The 20436-nt window shown below is 44.4% G+C and overlaps 1 protein-coding gene across 2 annotated transcripts in view; it reads left to right on the top strand.

The window, feature by feature from the left end:
- The first annotated feature begins 7971 nt into the window (after positions 1-7971).
- The window catches only part of HIVEP2 (HIVEP zinc finger 2), a 152700-nt gene continuing 140235 nt past the window's right edge, over positions 7972-20436 (top strand). For both annotated transcript variants that reach the window (XM_068150833.1, XM_068150816.1), the window contains exon 1: positions 7972-8750. The gene's annotated coding sequence lies outside the window, so the exon portion shown is untranslated. The remainder of the gene's footprint in view (positions 8751-20436) is intronic.

Below are 20436 nucleotides of genomic sequence, written 5' to 3'. Positions count from 1 at the left end.
TGTACTTTTTCCATGATACACCCACTTCTGCCAGTAAGTGAGTGGTTTAGGGATTGACTCCCTGAGCATCTGCATGCATACAGGCCATTGATTTAATAATTGATAATGGACTATCTCACAGATAATGAGGCAAATCTTGTTTTGAAGACATTCATGCTTTGTAATTCTATAGCATTCTTCTACCCCCCAGGTCCATGCTTTACCTGTGTGCTGTGTCAAGAAGTGGTTCTTTTTACTCTTCTTAAATCTGCTAAAACTGGTATTTTTCTCAGAGGGAAGGAATGATCAATAGTATCCTAAAACTTTTTAGATTTTGAGAATATCAAAGTGAGTCTTCATTTCTGGCTCACCTTCTCATCATGATTAATAATTAAATATTGAATCACAGAATTGAAATAGACCTTTAAGATCATTCAGTCCAACCTTCAACCTAAGACCACCATGGCCATTAAACCATGTCACAAAGTGCCATATCCCTGTGTTTCTTGAGCACTTAAAGGGACAGTGATTCAACCACCTCCCTGGACAACCCATTCCAATGCATGACCACTCTTTCCATAAAGAATTTTCCCCAGCATCCAATCTAATCCTTCACTGGCACAATTTCAGGCTTTTTGTTCTTGTTCTATCACCTGGCACTAGGGAGAAGAGACTGATCCATATCTCCCTAAAATCTCCTTTCAGTTGTAAGGAGCGATGAGGTTTCTCTTCAGCCTCATCTTCTCCAGACCGAACAATCCAAATTCCCTCAGCCACTACTGACTTGTTCAGTAGACCCCTCAACAACTTTATTGCCCTCCTCTGGACATGCTTGAGCAACTCAGTGTCTTTTCTGTAGTAAGAGACCCAAAACTTAACACAGTATTTGAAGTGTGGCCTCCCCAGTACTGAGTACAGGGGCACAATTACTTCCCTACTCGTGCTGGCCACACTATTGCTGATCCAGGCCAGGATGCTGTTGGCCTTCTTGGCCACCCAAACACACTGATGGCTCATGTTCAGCTGGCTGTCAACCAGCACCCCCAGGTCCTTTTCTGTCAGACAGCTTTCCAGCCACACTCCCCAAGCCTGTAGTGTTGCATGGATTTGTTGCCACCTAAGTGCAGGATCTGGCACTTGCCCTTACCAAAAGGATGCCAACTCTTTGTAATCCACAAACCACTCCCTGCATCTGAGAGCCCCAGCAGCTGGCACACTTTCATGAGGAGCTGAAGGGCAGGGAGCTCAAGGAGCAGTTCCCACCTAAATAAAACCTGCTTCTGAAGGGCTGCCACTGTAGCCTGCCATGGGATTTAGCCGGTTGAGTGGTCCCACTGGAAGCACAGTTGGCAGAAAATTGCCAGAAATACATGTGGCATGTGCCACCCTAGTTCTATACAGCTCTATAGCCTTTCTATCCCTTTTCTTTCTGACTAACTCCCAATAATTGCTTTGTCTTGGCCACTGCTGAACACTGAGACAAAATCTTTGTGGAACTGCCTGCAATGACTTCCAGACCTTCTTTTTGGCTCAGTGATAGCTAGTATACACCCTGTGACTGTGATGGCAAGTCTAGAGTTAGATCTCTCCCGGTTTTGTGCTTGCTGACAATGAATTTTATTTCCCTCCTGTCTTCCATATATGTGAAACCTTAAATGGAACAGTTTCAGGTGTGATAGAGATGTTAATGTACTGTATGATACATTGGTTAAGACTATGACAAAACTGGTAGAAACACTTCAAACTTCTATTGTACTTATCTTCAAACTATAAATACCTTAATATGTTGATTCTACAATACGTTATTTATTTACTTTCCAGCCAAAGTTTTGATGAGGTGCTTCATGAGAATTTTTGAGAGCAGTATTTCTTAGGAATAAATAAGGCAAATGCAGAAGTGTGGTAAGCTTTAAAGACCTATATTATGTATTAACTTCAGTGAATCAAAGTTTTAGATGTTTTGTTTATCTACTGTAATGTATATGGACAGAATTTAAATCACTGACTCCAAAGTGAAAGGCTCTGATACGCCTCAAAAATGAAAGTTTATCAGTTAGCCAGTTCTGCAATTGGTTTTCTTAAAATATTTATGCTCCACTATGACAGGAATTGAAACAACACTGACATCTGTTTCAATAGCAAAGCTGATGCATTGTTTTTCATGAATAACTCAGTGGCATAAGATGCAGGTAACCAAAGGGCACTCTCTAGGTGTATCTAACAAGTTATGACAACAGCTGTGTAAAGTTTCCTTTGGGCATGTCCAACCAAATGATTAACTGAAGAAGGTGCACCATCGAGGGTAAGACCTGTCTGGCAGTAAAGGCAGTTGTTCACTCATTTGTTAAAAAAGCTAACACCTAAATGATAAATACTCTGTGTGTCAGTATTGCAAATACATCCATGTTCTATACTGATTATCCCCAAATCTAATATCTTTCTTTTTATAGTTATAGAGATAATTCTGGATATTTCTTCTAATTCTGTCAAAAGTGGTGGTGTAGGGGTGACTCCTGTACTTGCTTTCAGACAGAGGGTTTATTTTTATCTCAGATTACACTGCTTATGTGTGAATTAGACAGAACTACCCTGGACTGCATTTGCTCATCTCCATCATCATGACCTTCCAATTGCTGAGTTTACAAACTTTCATAAACCAAAGACCAATTTCTAATTCAAAACAGTAGAGTGAAGGCCTGGAAAGTTCATAAATGGGAAAGAACCTAAGTCCAAGACGTATAGAAAGTGACTGAGGTCCTTCAGTAGGTGGCACACTTCCCTCTGAATCAGTTGTGAGGGAAGGTAGGATGCTCCAGGCACTGGCCTGTGGGAAGATTCCCGATATGCAAAACCAGAAGGGCAACCAATGTGGTTAGGAAGGTTCCCATGACATGTGCCAGAAAAGTAAAGGAGATAGAATAGTATGGCCAAATTCTAGGTAACTGCAACTTAGTTAATGTCATTTTTCTTATCCAAAGTGCCCTCTATCATTTAAGATGCCAAGATATTCTCCTTTACTCTGTTTCCAAGTTGACATTACTCACTACTAAGAGTAGTCAGCCCTTCTGTCTCTCTGCAGCCCATACATGAAATTCCTTACACATGAAGGACCTGAGGTTTCTTTGAATTGTAAGATCATGCAAATTGAAAATTGCCCATTTGAGAATAATGGTAAATGAAAGGCTATCAGTACTAATGGGAATATAAATAGGTAAGCATTTAGAAAATTAAGTTGCTTAATTGTTCAGGTTATATATAACTCAGAAGTTGCTAAATCACCCCATGTCTTTGGCAGGGTCTTACTTCAGCTGTTCCTAGAAAAAGTGGGTCAAGGTGGGGGAGAGAACTGAGTGCAGTATACAAAACACATAGAAGCTATTACATTTTATTTGAAGAGAAATATCTAATACCTGATAACATGACCCACTTGTTAGCAAAGCAAAACAGTTTTTCCAAGTGCCTGAAAGTAAGTGTCTTTCAAAAACTTAAATGAGTTGTGATATTAAAGAGGATGATCAAGGAGGATCAGGGTTCATTTATCTCATATGAGAAGTGCACATAATCACTTGTCTGAATTCCTCACCATTGTAGATTTTCCCATTCAGTTTGCTAGTGAAAAAAATGGAAATGAGTAAAGATAATAGAATTATATTTAAAAAATATTTTCCCAGCATTCATGGGCATTAAAAAATACTCCCATGAAAGGACATCATTTCATCAAATTCTGCCTTTTTCATTCCTCCCCCCCCCCCCCCCCCGCCCTGCTTCCAGGGTCAAGTGATGACATGTTATTATCAAGCTGTTGATAAACACAGCATGTTAGTTCTGCATCTGGAAATACTTTATGTGCAGAAAACAACTTTTTTTTTTTTTTTTTCTTGAGAAAAAGCTTAACATAACAGAAAAATATTTTTCCTTCAGGGAACAGAGCTATTTGTTCATTACCAGTACTCCATTTGCTTTGGGCCCTCTGCCAGAATTATTTACACACAGGCTTGTTCAAGTTAGGCACCTTGGCTTCTTGCTACTTCTCACCATTTGATACTGTGTGAGCTTGAAGCTGTAAGCACAAAGAAGTGCTTCACTGTGACTTCTTTGTGTTTTGTGGAGGAGTCACGGGCACACTCCCCTGTGAGGAGAGCTTACTCTTTACGTAGGAGAGTAGACAAACAAGATACAGCAGCTGGGATTAAAGGAACGCACAAGGGAGAGGCATTGGGAGGGTAAAATGGCAATGTCTTTTCCTCTTTTCTTGTAAGGTAAGACGTCATTCAAGCAAAATAAAAGCAATGAGTACAAATTGGAAAGTGGAATGTTGTGGCTGGGAACACATTTTACGGTATTAAATTATATGAGTATTTTGCAGTTTTATTAGTAAGCACAAGGAGCACTGAATGTAACTAGGGAGTTAGAAAAGGCAGTGGTGGGGATGGAAGAGGCAAAGGCAACAAGAGACATAGCAGTCCAGGCAGTCAAAAAAAGGAGCAAAGGAAAACCAGGGGAAACTCCTACAAAAATAAGCGTGATCCATTTTAAACAACATTGATAGGAAATGATTAGGTTTTATTTATTTATGAGGAAATCCATTCCCATAGAGACTCCCATAGATCTTTTCCTTTAATCAAAACTTCATAAAGAGGATGCTAAACAGCAAAATAACACCAGTGATTCTAATTTGTGATCCTACCCTCTGAGACCTTCAGAAATGTGGACATCTTTGGTCCATTTTGCTTTGCACTACTCACAGTGAAATCAATAGGTAGTATCAATCTCTTCACATAAAGGAATTCTCTTTTTGTGTGGCTCCATCTGGAACAACTTTGTAATTTTTTCTCCAAGGAAGAAAGGATGAATTGCTTTAAAATTGTCTCTTTTAGGAATGGTTATTTAACATTGCAAGTCAACTGTACTATTACAGAAAATTATGCAGTGCTTTCTATTATCTACTTTGGGAGCAGCAGAGTTTAGAAAACTGATGGATTCTGTATGTCATGAGATCAAACCAAGTTTTCAGAATAATTTATAATGTTTAATAAACAGTGAACATCATTGCTGAGTATTAGTCTGCATTTCATTTTCTACTAGTAGCAGCTGTGCTGGCCAAGGTGCTTTCCAAGAAGCAAGAATGACTTCTTTCCTGATTAACCTGGGGAAAAAAAAAATCTATTCTTAAATAACAGATGCAAATCTCACACCTGAAAGCTCTCTTAGTTCTCAGTGTAGCTAGAGAGATAGTTTTATTAAATGCTGAATGTGAAAACAAATAACAATCTAGAGGGAAATAGTAAGAGTGGTATGATGCAAGGACATCATTATTAAGTGATGTTGTCACAAGTAGGCAAAAGAGATTCAGATATCTGCTGCCTCTCTGTGGAGTTATTGGCAGGAGTTTGTGAGGAAAACCACCCGGGCATCCTAGGTGCTGTCCCTCTGTGGGACAGTGCTCCTGCCTTATGATCCCTGTAGGAGGAGAAAAGGGCATCAGTCAGGGGTGAAGGTCAGTTTGCACTCAGTTACACCCATTCCCCTACAGTGCTGCACAAAGTGGGGAGTGGGCTGAAGGAATGATGCAATGACCTCCCTGAATCTTTGCCTGGAGGGGTTCTTCTCCAAGCTAAGGATTCTTGCAGCTACAAGTTATGTAGCCCATAAAAACAGGCCCTGAGGCAAAGCAGTTATGTACAACAGTTGCTAAGCACATGTGTAGCACCAGTCTCTTCCCTGGAAATACTAAGGTGCCCAAGATTTGTAACTCCAGACATGTGTCTTGTGGAGCCACAGCGAAGGAAATGGCTGTGGCTCAAATGCTGCAGTACTAAGAGAGATTGTGAGAAAAGATACAAAATAAAACTTGTTGAGATAACCAACATAAGTGGGAAAAGACCCTTATTTTGAAAAGCATTACAGAGAAACAGTTGCAGTTATTTGTTTGTTTTATCTTTGCTTTCAGATTGTCAATAAACACTTTCTTTAATATAATTTAAAACATTGAACCTTCTTACAGTAACTTCTGCAGGTAGGTTTCTTTGACAGTAAAAATGAACTTCTGAAGTCTTGTGAGAGACACAAGAGAAGCAGAGAAGGCTGGGCATACAGCAAGAAGTCAAATGTGCTGGTTAGGCATCTGCAGCTTTCCAGAGGGGAAGATACTGGCAGCCATCATTTGAGGACAAAGGTAAATGCAGTTGCTGTGGACAGCAGCAGGATGGGAAAATCTCAAATTTAAACAAATCCTAAACACTCCTGTCTCCCACTGACTTATTCTGACATGACATCACTATCACAAGCCCAAGGTCAATGTTTACTCAGACAGAATAATTCCAGTCAAACAATACTCAGTGTCAGGAATGACAGTGTCACACTGAAATGCAGGAAAACAAAGACAGACATGTTTACAAACTTAACAAGGAGTGTGCAACTCTGTCACCTGTGGTTTAGTCCTCTTAGTATTGAAGGTGCTGGAAGAAGCAAACCTTTTATGTACCAGAAGCCATCAGTTATCACAGAAGCTTGTGCCTGTATCACTTGAGGTGAGTCCCAAGACTGTCATGCACCCCCTGGATTGAGCACAAGGAATCTCTATAAACCTGAATCAGAGGCCACCAAAGTCAACAAGAGCCAAGGACTGTATTAGGGTGACAGGGTATTTATGACTAGGTTCTGTGCCTCTATCTTGCCAACCCCAAGCACTGAATTGTTAGCATTCCCTAAAAGATGCAGGAAGGACTTAAAATTCTTAACTACTAAAATAGTGAAGTACTTTGCCTTGCTATCTGCCTAAGAATTACTGCTTTCAGGATTTATGTGTACACTCTTTCGTTTTCATCCACAAGGCTAAGATTGTTTTCTTGATGTGAACCAGGGTAATAATCTCAGGAGCTAGTATGACTTCTTATGTCATGGTGCCAGCACTGCGACTTGGCATCACCTTACAGTAGCCTTCAAATGCAGTTCAGTGGCTTCCCCAAAACGAAATTACTTGGCTCTTAAAATTAAGTGAAGTCCTGCTTCGCAGAGACGAGCTCGCCCCTGTACCATTGCGAAGCCAACCCAGGCGAAGTCGATAAGGGACCCCCGAAGCGTCTCGAAGAGGGAATCAGGCAGGTGAATATTAATCTTCGAGCTGCCATGGCAAATTTCAGGCAGACAAACGCTTTTTCCCATAACCTCGCCGTGGTTTAGCTAACTTAGAGCCGTTGCGAGCAGTACCGGCGCCGGGTCCTGCTTCAGCTACGGCTGACAGCAGCGGTGGGTTCGCAGGCGTGAGGATGCGGTGGGATGCTCCCAGGAGGCGCCAGCGACACCTCGCCTCGCGGAGAGGGCATTCCCGCTGCAGCGCCCCTACGCCGGAGGCAAGTCGGCTGCGGGGCCGGGAAGGGGAGGCTGTGCGGGACACCGGCCCCGACACCGGCCTAGCCCGGCCCCGCCCCGCTACTGGACGTTGCGGACGCTCATTGGCTGCGGGCGGCCCCGTGAGCGGCGGCGGGGAGAAGTGGGGGCGCGAGCCCCGGGGTAGCCGTTAGCCGGCATGAAGTGGCGGCCGCCCCGGGCGCCCCTGGCACCACCCGCCCGCCCTCAGGGAAGGCGGTTCGCCGCGACGCTGGCGGCGAGATGCTGTTAAAATAATTGCCTGTGAATGCGGCAGAGCCCCGGGGCGGCTGACCGCAGGCGGACTCCCTGCCCTGCGGGTCGGCGGAAAGCCCGGCTGTGCCGGTGTGCTGCACGGCCACTTTTAAAGGGCCATGTACCAAGTGGTGAGCCAGGGGCAGTTTCGGGGGCGCCTAGCTGGCGCTGAGTGGGCGCCGCGGGCAGGCGGGCTGTGCAGGCGCGGACAGCGGCCGGCACGGGGAGCCCCGACGTGGTATTGTTCTGCCTGACAGATAACGTGATCTTGACCAGGGAAGAGCGAGGGGGCGGAGGGGCCGGGGGAGGGGAAAAAAAAAAAAAAAAGGAAGCGGAGGGAGGGGTTGAGGGTGGGGGGTTGGCAGGAGGATCCCGCGTCCTCGGAGGAAATTCTCAGGGCCGGGACGACGCGCGGCTTGTGAGCGGCAAGTCGAGACTGGCTCTCCTGGGAGTTCCCTAAGCGGCGAGGGGGAGGGGAGCGGCGATCTCCGCCGGCGGGGAGAGGCCGCGGCTTCGCCCTCTGAAGCCCTGCCTCCTCCCTCCCCTCCCCGGCTGTACGGCAGCGCACCTCTCCCCTCTCCCCACGCCGCCTCGCACACATACGCATACACAGACACGCAACGCGGGCGGGCAGCGCCCATCGCCCCGCGGCCGGTCGCTGCCGGTCGCGCCCCGATCGCTCCCCGCCGGCGCGCGGGGGGACCCGGTGACGTCACGGGCGGCGCGCTACCCGCGCTCGCTCCGCGCTCGCCGCCCTGTAAGTTCTGTTCTGGGAAGTGGTGCCAGGAATAGCCCGGCAGAGCTGCCTGCAGCGCGGAGCGCGCCCTCCCGCCTCGGCCGGGGCGGGCTGCGGCTCCGGGCCTCCGCCTCTCCCCCGTGCAACACCAGCCCCTTCGCCACTGTCAGGGTGATGGTGATGAGCCTTTCCAAAAAGAGGGAGAGAAATGACCTGCCTTAAGATAAATGCGTGAAACGGGCGCCCCTTGGCCGCTGGAATATCTCTGTCTTTATATAAAGAAGCACCGCGAGCCACCTCACTCCAGACAAGCCCTTAGCCAAGAAGCAACAAGAGCGCCCGGCGGGATCAGCAACAACAACAGCAAGGGCACCGGGAGGGCTTCCCTCCTTCCTCCTCGGTGACTTTCCAGGTGAGCAGCAGCGGCTGCTGCGGGCAGCCCCCCCACTCCTTGCCCGTCTCTTGCTCCGCCGCTTGTACCCTGTCACCGGCACCAGCTGACAGCCGCGCCGAGCCGCCGGCTGGGGGCGGCTGCCGGGGGGTCACTCCGGTGGCGGGGCCCGGGTGTAGGGCGCCGCGGGGCCGGTTTTCGACTCGCGGCGGAGGGGGTGCTTGTCGAGCGGGGAGTCTGAAGCCAGCGCTCCAAGTGCCGCTCGAGCAACTGTCGGCGCCGCCGCCGGGCGACCCCCGGCCATGGGGCTGCAGGGGTAAATGCAGGCGGGGGAGGGCGCCGGCGGGGGAAGCCGGCGGGGCTGTAAAAGCGTCGGACCGGTAAGTCACCTCTGTGGCGGTGGCTCTGGGAGCTGGCAATCACCAGCACCGTCCCCGGGGCACCACGACCAGCGGCCCTTTCCTCGGAGCTGGCGCTGGAGGGGGCCGAGGACAGGCCTTTGTCGGTGACACGCCGTTAGGAAATGTGGGGAATACCCAGCTTGTAAGTGTATGCAGATGAGGAGCAGGCAGCCTTGCGTAATCCCCTCCTGTGGCGGGGAATGGGCTTGGTCACCGCCGAGGAGAGGCACTGGCGGGGGGCCGCCCCACCGGGGCTCTCTCAGCGGCCTCCGGCGCTCTGTAGGGGGGGCACCCTGGGGGGGTGGGGGGGGGAGCCGGGGCCGACCGGTGATGCGGTGGGCAGGGCGCTGGGGGTAGCGGGGTGATGGTGGTGTGGCTCTGGCTGGAAGCAGGTCCTCGCGTAGGGCGCCGAGGGGGCCGGCGGTCACGGGGGTGTGCATGTGTGCGGGGAGACCCGCCGCCGTGCCGGGGTGCGCGTGTGTGCGAGAGTGCGTGTGCGCGCTGCGCCGCGGTGACTGTTCCCTGAAGTGGGTGGGACGTTGGCCCGTTCCGGGAATGTTCCATGACGTGTAAACGCCACAGGAAGGGGGTTAACGAAGGGCTCGGCCGGGGCCACGGCCGGGGCCACCGCCGGGGCCCTCCCTCTCCCCCCCCCGCCGCCCGCCTGCCGGGCTGCCGTGAGGGCAGCGGCGGGTGGGGGCCGACGGCGCGGGGGCTGCCGGGGGCACGGTCCCTTATGTAACGCGGGGTACGTGTGCGGCCGGCGGTGATTATGTAAGCGGCACGTCCACGCCTGTCGCGTAGGATACCTCACGCCGGCACCGCGGCGGGAGGCAGGCAGGGACACCGCGGGCTACCTTGCTGCGTCCCCGCCGTTGGGAGTAAGCGGGGAGGGGAAAGCCCCGGCTTAGCCCGGGTGATGCCCCGCACCACCGCAGTCCCCTCCGATCTCCCCGCTGGAGGCTGGCAGGCGTCACGACTCTCGTCTGTGAGAGGGAGCCTTAGGCGAAGGGGAAGAAGATGATGTCTGTGCTCTAGGTGGTGCCCTGAAGAGCCCCGACCGCGGGAGGCGCCTAGCGCCTCAGCGCTCCTGGCCCGGGGTCTCGGCCGGTCGGGCGCCGGCCAACATGCCTTGTCTCTGCGGGCAGGCGGCCGGGGCTCGCCCCAGGACAACGATAAAAGTCCTCCGAGCTTGATTTCCGAGAAAAAGAGTTCTCTGTTTTTTTCTTAGCAGTAATGGTCAAACGTTATTTTGAGGTGATTTTTTTTTTTCTATTTAATTTATACCATAAATCCATTTTTTTCTACGATAGAAATTAGTAGAAATACTAATAAGTATCAGCAGAAATATTCAGCTAAACAATTTCCCTTCTCTCATTTTAAAATGAAGTGAACTTTAATATAAAACCTGTCTAGTTTTGTCCCTTATGAAATAATACAGAAAACATGCTTACTTAGTCAAAGGTGTTATTTTTGTTTCTTTACTATATTTAAAAAAAATACTGTGAATTGTTCTGAAAGAAGTGAATGAGGTGGTCAGGGTGGCAGAAGCAAGGCATTAATCGCTAGGTCTGTGTTGCTTCATGGAGCTGTGTGTGCAGACGGTACCTGCTGTTCCATGTTTGTGCAGCTCCTAGCACAAGGGGGCTCCGATCATCATTAGAAGCTCTGGGGACATGGATTAATTACAGTAATTGCTAAATTAAAAGAACTACTGGTCTGACAAGGTACAAATTCAGCGGGCCCAGTTTTTAAATTCTGTTGTTGTGAGTTACCACTGACTGCCCGAAGAATTTGATCCGCATGTTGCCAGGACGCAGCGTGGAATCCTCAGTATTTTGATAGTGGAAATGATATGCAGACATGCTAAAAAAGTGCATCTGTTTTTAAAGATAGGAGAGACTCTGCCAGTTCAGCTTGCAGCATGTGGAAATATTTGTATAGATACATGTAACCTGGGGGTTATATTTATTTACAGTTAGGTGTTAAATCTTTCCTTATCCTTCCAGTCAGGACATACTTCTGAAACTTCATGTGTGGATTATCTGAAATTTTCTTCTTTTCTTTTCTTTTCTTTCCCCACTCCCCCCACTCCCTGCTTTGCCTCATTAAAAAAAACACCCATAGTGTTTTGGATTAGGCTGAGGTGACTTTTTTCATGCAAGTCTGTCACCTGTAAATACATGAATGTTGCTGTGGTTTCAGCTGTGCAAAGGTAGCAGTGATATGGTACAAAGTCAGGGTGTTGTTACTTTTGTCGATAGTGTAATCCAAATTTTTAATGTTTTGCTGACTTCGTTTTGCAATGGCTACCGAGCATAGCATTTATGTGCATCCTCGCTGAGGTGACATGTTAAAAAATTGTTGCTATGGATAACAATAAAATTGAGCAGCACTTGTCCTAAAGCTCAGATGTAGAGGACTTTTAATTATGTATCTAAGTACAGTTGTGTGGCAACAGTGCAGAATGCTTCTTTACAAAGGCAGATTTTTAGATTCTCAAGTGACTAGATTGCCTCATATGTGAGATCTGTTTACAAACCTTCTTGTTACTATGAAGACAAAACAGAAAGCCATATGCATTCATGTGGTCCTTGCTGAATAATGGTACATGTGTCTGCTTGAGTGTTTGGCAGTGTATCGTGTTTGGTTTATGTGGTGGCACCCTACAAAGCCATTCTATTTTGACTTTTAACTATTTCTAATGCCATGGGCTGGACCCAGTTGCATGAGTACACTTAGGACACTTGTCCTTGTGTTTGTAACTAAGATGGAAGTTTTAAAAACAGGACATTTATAGTAGAGCATTTTGCCCAACTTGCTTGCTTATTCATTTATCAGATACTTTTTTCCTTTTTTTGTTAAGAATTAAGGCAAATTTGGTTTAAACAAAAGCAAAAGTAATTACTTCTATTTTGCATGTCCCTCTCCCCATCATTTTCTAGTCTTCAGCAGTGGTAATTGGATTTGATGGGGTTGGACATGATCTGTGGAGGTGCCTTCCAAACCCTACCATTCTCTGATTCTAGTTACTGTTCCTACTTTTGAAATTTAACCACATTGGGTAAGGTGATGGGAATAGATGAGCTGTGTGTCTGGCAGAAGTGATTTACCTAACAAAATACTGCAATGCTTGCCCATCAAAGAGAAAAATGCTTGCCGTTTAAGAGTATTACTGTAGAGTGCACAAGTCACAGTTATGTGACTTGTATTATGAAATATGGCACACCATCTCCCAAATTTGAGTGTGGTGAGGCTTTGTAATGAGTTGTGGTTGGCTCTATTGATAGTTAACCATCCAGCTCTATAAGTATAGCCCAGCAAGTACTAGTTCTGTGTTGTTCTCACTTGATTCCAGGTAAATTGCCAGAGCTGAGTACTAACTTTCTCTGCCTGTCTTAGGTCCTAACATAAATCAGGCCCTGCAAAAGTTGGTTCTTCACATCAGTGGCCTTCACACAAGGTAAAGAGAAGAGAATGTTTTTTTCTGTCTTACCTTAGTCATTGAGAAGAGGGGAATCTGACAGTTAAATTATTGTTCCTCTTAGTAGGAGGAATGCATTATTATTAGACCTTACGGGCTAAAAGTCTTCACCAAGAGTTAATTGCCAGTACTCTTTAGAGCTCCACAGAAGTGTTCAGTGCAGAGGTTGCATACCTTTGATACTTGAAAAAGGTCTGATAAGTTTTGAAGAAACTGCTTTAAAATTCTTTTATTTAAAGAGGCAGGTTATTTTTTCTTAATAGATTTCTTAAGCAGCATCTTTGAAGTAGTGTGTTACAGATTAAAATAGCAGTTTTGAAGTTCCTTGGTTTTCTCCTATAATTTACTTCATGTTCTTTTTTTCTCCTTCAGTAGAAGGAACTATCTAGCAGTTCCTGAAGAAGTGAAGAAACAGCCAAGGGGAAGCGTCAACTAGATGGAAAGTGGAGAATAGTATCGATAATTTTGGATGTTACATTTAATTAAAGAACAAAAGTTTCAAGTTGGCTGTGCCAGTTTAATAGGAAATAGATGCTTTGTATGGTCTTGTTTCTCCTTTTGGAACTTAAACTTTTTTTATAAGCCTTTGCAGCAACTGTTCTATTTCAGCAGGAAATATTAAAAAAAATGATTAATTTGGGCCATATTTTTCATATTCAAGTGGAATTAGGTCTTGTAAAAGTGCTGGTCTGACAGTAAAATATTGTAAATAGATGTATTAGAAGTTTTTCCATGATAATTAACTAGTGAGCCCCTACTTGGGCCTCAGGAAATCATCAGTGAATTTAAAGAATATACTCAACTCTGGAAGTAGGTTTACCCTAAGCACTCATTTGTAGTAGTCCCCAGTAGTCTGTCTCAAAAGGTTGTGCGCACAGAAAAGGGCTGAGAGATTATGGGTATGGGTGAGGGAAGCTATCTGTTGCAGGCATTTCCAAATCCCCAATGTGAAATACTCAGAAGACATACAAGCTTTGCCTGTCAAATTAAAAGTCTCTTGTCCATTTTTTTTCTTGTTGTTGTCCTGTGATTAATTTCTCACTATCATTAATAGTCATATGAATTTCTTTTCGTTCTGAGGAAGCTTTGTGGATTCTGGGTGCTTATTTTCATTTGTCTTTCAGGGACATTTTGTACACCTGCAAAACGCTCACTCTCTGGTCTGTGTGCCAGGCTAATAGCCGTGGAGTGTGAACCACAACTGTTCATGGTTGTAACGTTGCTTGTGTTTCTCTATTTCCTTGTTCTGTTCTGGGCATGCCTCTTTTACTGTTTTTTGAAACTGAATATTGTCTTTTGCTTTTTCATATTGATGTGTTTTTCTTTGGGGGGTGGTGTTTATTCCCCCCCCCCCCCTCCATTTTCTGTGGATAGGGGTGTTAGGACATAACCTACCAAAAAATGTGCCACCTAGATGGTTGTATTCTTAAACAGTGTACCAAAGTAGATGTAATTGTCACAGAATCACAGAATGCTGGTGTCCACCCTGTACATGTTTATGCTGACATGAGTGGTTTGTATAGTGATTACATCAAATTTTCTGATCTTGTTTATGCATATTCTATCTCTGTCAGTGTAGATGTGGTCCCAACAGAAAAGTTACTTCTAAAAATCACATAGACACTCTAAGTAACATAATAATATAGTTGTTAAGGGGTTATGGCCACTTCATGCACACATGGGTTTGTTTTGTTGCACTTCAGTTTGTGTTTAACAGAAAGTTGTTTTACTGTTTTGATTTTTCTTGTGATTTACAGTGTTGCCCTAATAAGCTTACGGAGACTGAAAAATGCAACTGTAATATACAAGAAATGTCAGGCTACACCAAAAAAAACCATTAAAAATATTTCTGTTCCTAAAAATGTAAATTTACTTAATTGCAACTTAAGTAGATTTTAATAAACTGCTTCAGCTTTGGCTGAAATCTGATTTATGTCAGCTGCCAAGGCGAGGGGGGGAAAAGGCATGTACACTGTTTTTTTGGAAGGTGTACTTTAATTGCTCTTCTGTAATACAGGAGGAGCTCAAGGTTTGGTTGCTACAGGAAGTTTCCTTTCTCGATAGTGGTTTATTGGAAATTCCATACAGAGGAAAACAGATAATTTGCATGTATAGTTCTGCTTAATAGAAAAGTGAAAGCTAGAGGAGCTAAAGGGAATTGAAATTATAGTGTCAGGTGATGCTTTAAAGGTAATACAGTGAAGTAGGGTTTGACTTTCATAAGGAAACAGTCATGGGGGAAAAAAAGGCAGTTTAATTGTAATTTATTGTTAAGTTTAGAGTTTTTTGGCTATTGAGGTTAGTATTGCTGCTGTCCTGACTGGACTAACTTGGTCTCTTCTCCCAGGCAGCCAGTACCAGAACAAGAGGACACAGTCTCAGGCTGTGCCAGGGGAGGTTTAGGTTGGATATTGGGAAGAAGTTCTATACAGAGAGAGTGATTGCCCATTGGAATGGGCTGCCCGGGGAGGTGGTAGAGTCACCATCATTGGAGGTGTTCAGGAGGAGACTTGATGGGGTGCTTGGTGCCATGGTTTAGTTGTTTAGGTGGGTTGGATTGGTTGATGGGTTGGACGCGATCTTGAAGGTCTCTTTCAACCTGGTTGTTTGTTGTTATTATTATTATTATTATTATTATTATTATTATTATTATTATTATTATTATTATTATCATCCCCAACCCATAATTATTTGCCTGGAATTTTCTTCTGCTGGGCTTGGTCGAGTGGATCAAGTGATACTGGTTGCTTTCTAGTAAGAAATTTTAAAAGCTGGGAAAAAACAAAGTCTAATTACATGTTGTTGGGTATGATATCATCTCCGATAATTTAGTAGAGCAGAGTGCCTCATTTCGTTGAAATAACATTTAACAAGTAGTTTTCCCACAGAGTGGTATCCACTTAGGTGGAAAGGAGCTTTATATTAAAAAACAAGAAAAAAAATCCAACAGGACAGGATCGAGATTATCAGAATTAGTCTTACTACAGTGTGGGTTTTGGTGGGGAGTTTTGTTTGTTTTGGTTTTATATTATCTTTCATTTAAACAAGATACATGATCTGGTCTCTGTGTTTATGGATTTTGTATTTGTGATTTGCATTAAACTAAAATGTGTAGTGTGTCAAGAATTAATTGCATGAAATAATAACTGATGTTGCCCTTCCTTTCAACAAGAAGTGACACTTTTTAGATGGAATAAAAATTGTTTAGTTCAGACCAAAGTCAGTATTCAACAAAGGCTAACTTGCAAAATCTATTAACAGTCTTCACAGCTCAGTGTGATTTGAGCGTAGTCTGTTCGCAACAGTCCTAAAAGTATGTGGAGTTTCATGTTCCTTGTCTTTCAAAGGCAGAGAAAATAGTTCAGTTAGCTGGAAAATACATCTTCATTTGCTTTAAATTTTGTCAATTTGTGTGGGGTTTGGAAGTGGTTTTATTTCCTTCTGTCCAAATAAAAGGGAGAGCAATACAGGCCCCTGGTTAACTGACACCTGCACATGCTGACAGTGTTTAACGGAGTCCTCTCTGATGCTTTTGAAAACTGATTCATCTTGAGAGTGGAATTGCTAAAACTGTTTTGTTAACATTGTAGAAGAGAGAATTGGCTACAACTCATGGTCTTGTGTTACAATATAGGTAGACTAATTTTCATTTCTTCCCATTTCTTCCCATTTCTTCCCATTAACACAGTTTCTGAAGCTGATTATGGGGGGGGTTTCCCTGCATTTGGCTGAGATAAAATAGTTTTTCAGTGGAAAAAGATAGTTATTTTTGGCTGGACATTCATAGACTACTACAACCAAATTCCCTATCCTATTTTAAGTCAATAAAAGTTGCTGCACTTTGGTAAAGGTAGGATCTAATTATGAATTTGGTGACCATAAAGTTGGATATCTTGATGCTGTGTGATATGAGGGTCTCGTTTGATCACTAGGAGGGGTCACAACTCTCAGAGTATCATAGTGTCATAGTAACATAGTATCATTCAGGGTTGGAAGGGACCACAAGGTTCATCTAGTTCCAACCTCCCTGCCATGGGCAGGGACACCCCACACTAGATCAGCCTGGCCAGAGCCTCATCCAGCCTGGTCTTAAACACCTCCAGGGACGGGGCCCCAACCACCTCCCTGGACAACCCATTCCAGGGTTTCACCACTCTCATGGTGAAGAACCTCCTCCTCACATCTAGCCTGAGTCCCCCCACCTCCAGCTTCATTCCATTCCCCCTAGTCCTATCACTACCTGATATCCTGAGAAGTCCTTCCCCAGCCTTCCTGTAGGCCCCCTTCAGATACTGGAAGGCCACAATTAGGTCACCTCGGAGCCTTCTCTTCTGCAGACTGAACAGCCCCAACTCCTTCAGTCTGTCCTCATAGGAGAGGTGCTCCAGCCCTCTGATCATCGTACCTTAAAATCTCTGCAAAGCTATGCAAATGTGTTTTCTTCCTAAATTCTTAGTTAAATTGTGTCAAACAACTTGCAGCCTGTTCCATTATTTTGTACTTGGTCCTACAGTACTTGCAAAATTCCTTTAAAAGTTAATGGATATTTTCACAGTGTTACTTGGCTACAATCTTTGTTTTCTTAAGGCTTAAAATAATGGATGAACTACGTATATGTAATTTGATGAGGTACTGTTGAATCATGATGCTGGCTTAGCAAAGCATTGCTAATACATCTGAAGAAATTTGTGATAAGTGTAAAGTGTTAGTGAAATACAACCTAACGATTTAGAGCTACAGTGTTGCCAAATACAGGGCTGCTACCTCTACAAGAGGTTGGTATGATGGTAAAATGTTGGGATAGAAAGGGCATTCAAGTTGTTTTAGTGAGTTATCTGCCATATTTAATACATGTCATATTAAGAAAAACTAATTAAAAAAAATTCTGATTTACTTAATTACTAATTAAAAAAATGTACACAAGTTGTACTTACCTTTGACCTAATTTTTCATAGTGGGTAATGGTAATTTTTGGTGGAAAAACTTGAGAATCAGCCATGTGTTAGTAAAGCTACTATGTATTTTGGAGTAATTAGTAGGGCAGTTTTGAGTTGGCTGCGTTTTTGTAAAGGAGTAAGGTTGTAAGTTGGAACTGATACAGTAGCACGAAGGTTCCTCTAGTTCCTCTCTTTGGTTTGATGTGTTGTTGGTGACTTTGGTTTTCACATGTCAGGAGACAAAACTATGAGATGTAATACCTTTATTTTCCCTGCTTTGTTTCTAACTCAGCTCACTAATAGTTGAAAACTTACCATAAAGCTGTTCAGTAGTTCTGTTACATTAGAGGTCTCTCTGGACAAAAATCCACCACTCTGTATGTTTTTACTATGAACAGGCTTGGCAGAGAGGTGCTAAAGTAACAAACAAGGAAATGGAAGCATATCAGATTCACCAAAACTTCTCTTTTGGAACAAGGACAAGGTGCATTTATACAGCAGCTTGGAAATCCTTGTTTTGCTTCTGGATTGTACAGATTTCAGCATCCAGAGCTGATAAACCTGAAACATCCATGATACCAGGTTGGCCTGGACACATTCTCTTGTAAAAGATAAGCATGCAAGGAGAAGAACCTCTGCTTTAGTTTTGGTCTGTGTGATGCTTTACAGCAGTGTGTCCCTGGGGTCTTTTCCTGTTCTTCTGTAGTGATAGTGAAGTAACTGTCAGTGGATGCACCCTGACTCCTTCCCATGCTCCTCCCCATCACTCATTCCATGGCAGGAAAGACACATGTCACTATAGAGTTCCTTTACACACACCTCTCCAAAGCTTTAGCGTAGCATATTTTCCACAAATTGAGTGACTATGAGGGAATCCTCTTAATTTTCTTTCTTTCTCACAACCTTAGTAATTGAAGAAGAAACCAAGGATGCGTAATACACATTTTTGGATGCGTGCTGGTTGAGACTGAGGCCCAGAGGGCAATTAACAATTGCCTTCAAGAAGTTATTTGTATCAGATAAGTCTCCCTTTAATATTAAGTCCCCAACCTAAAGAATTTTAGTACTAGAGCCTTCGAAACCTCTGTCCCATTGCAAGTTGCACAAGCATATCTTGATGAATAACTAAGATGGTGCCTTCTATCAGATCTTGGATACAGTGGTAGCATCCTCTTGACTTCCCTTCTGTCATATCTCCACAGGTAATTTACACACAATACAGTGCCTTCTTATCTTGCTCAGTGCTTGCAAGTTTTGATTTGATTTAGTTGCTGTATTGTTTAATCCTGGTCAGTAGTTCAACCAATTTAAGTAGCAAGCATGGGAATAAATGAAGCCAATTTTGACTAGTTTTCTCATAGTCCAGTGGGTTGTCTGACAAGTCAAGGGTGTAACAAATAGATGATCTGGCTGCTTACAGACTAACACGGTAGGAAACAGCTAGTTTTATTACATAATTCAGACAGTGTCACATTCAGATGATGGGATTACACCTGTGTTTTTATCTCAGCCAAAAATGCAAGTTCTTTCTAGTTTTGCCTTACTGCATGAAGAAATATTTAAGCATGCATGTATAAGCATATGCATATACACTTAATGTATGTTTGTGTAGTCATAGATTTTGCTTCTAGCCATGTCCTGTCTCCTTCACAGTGCAGTATACGTGGAATAACTTCATGAAGGCTCATGGTTGCAGATCTGACTTGCTTGTCACTGACAGGTTCAACTTCTGCTATTATTTAAATACAAAATAAATTATTTTAAATAAACATTTGTATGGTGTGTTAGCATTTATTTCACAGGTGTGTACATAGATGCATATACATAGCCACACTTTGTTAGAGCACTGATGTGACTATTATGTTCATGGTGAACTGCTGTCATTTCACTGTGGTGCAAAGGGTATCAGAATCTGCTCAAGTGATCTTTCTAAAGTGTTACTGACTGCTACTAGGGTACATTGCTGATAGAATGAGGCTAGCAGCAACAGTAACAGTAGGGGTCATTTTATGGCCTGTGACTGTTTCAGCCAAGGTCACATCTTACTGGACCCTGAAGATGATGTCCTTCTAAGTTTAAGCATTTTTAATTCCTTTAATACTCTTGTTTCTGAAGGATATAATCATATCACTGTTAGTCTAGTCAGAAAGTTGAGGATTGTTTCTGAGGCCCAGTTATTGATGACACATGACAGTCAACTTGTATATGGGGCTTGTTAGCCCTCCTCTGGTAAGACACCTGCTTCATCATCATGGTTGAACTAGTGGTGCCGGGTCTCACAGAATCATAAAATGCACTGGGTTGGAAGGGACCTGTAGACCCCTAGATCCCCACATAGATCAGGTTGTTCAGAGCCCCATCAAGCATGACCTTGAATATGTCCAGGGATGGGGCCTCTACCACCTCCCTGGGCAACCTTTTCCAGTGTTCCACGGACCACATAGTGGAGAACTTCTTCCTAATGTCCAATCCAAATCTGCTCTGTTGTAGTTTAAAACTGTTGCCCCTGGTCCTATCACTACAGACCTGGTATGGGAAAGCTGCTATAAAGTCTCCCTGGAGCTTTCTCCAGCATTTGGCCTTGTTAAGGCCCATATGATTGGCCTCAGCCCATTAATCCAGTCTGTCCAGGTCCCTCTGAAGAGCCTTCCTCCCCTCCAGCGAGCAGCACTCTCACCTAACTTGGTGTCGTCTGCAAACTTACTGAGGGTGCTCCCAATCTTCTCACCAAGATCATTGATAAACAGGAGTAGCCCCTGGACTGAGCCCCGGGGAACACGACTTGTGTCCAGCCTCCAACTGGATTTAACTCCATTCACTATCACTCTCTGGGCCTGGCCATCCAGACAGTGTTTGAGCCAGTAGAGTGTATACCTGTCCAGGCT

Source organism: Melanerpes formicivorus, unplaced genomic scaffold (genome assembly GCF_026170545.1).
Source record: "Melanerpes formicivorus ecotype bairdi unplaced genomic scaffold, bMelFor1.0.p_v2 SCAF_2, whole genome shotgun sequence".
Classification (NCBI taxonomy): Eukaryota; Metazoa; Chordata; class Aves; order Piciformes; family Picidae; genus Melanerpes; species Melanerpes formicivorus.
The sequence above is the reverse complement of the archived record's forward strand: the minus strand, read 5'-3'. Positions and strand labels throughout refer to the sequence as shown.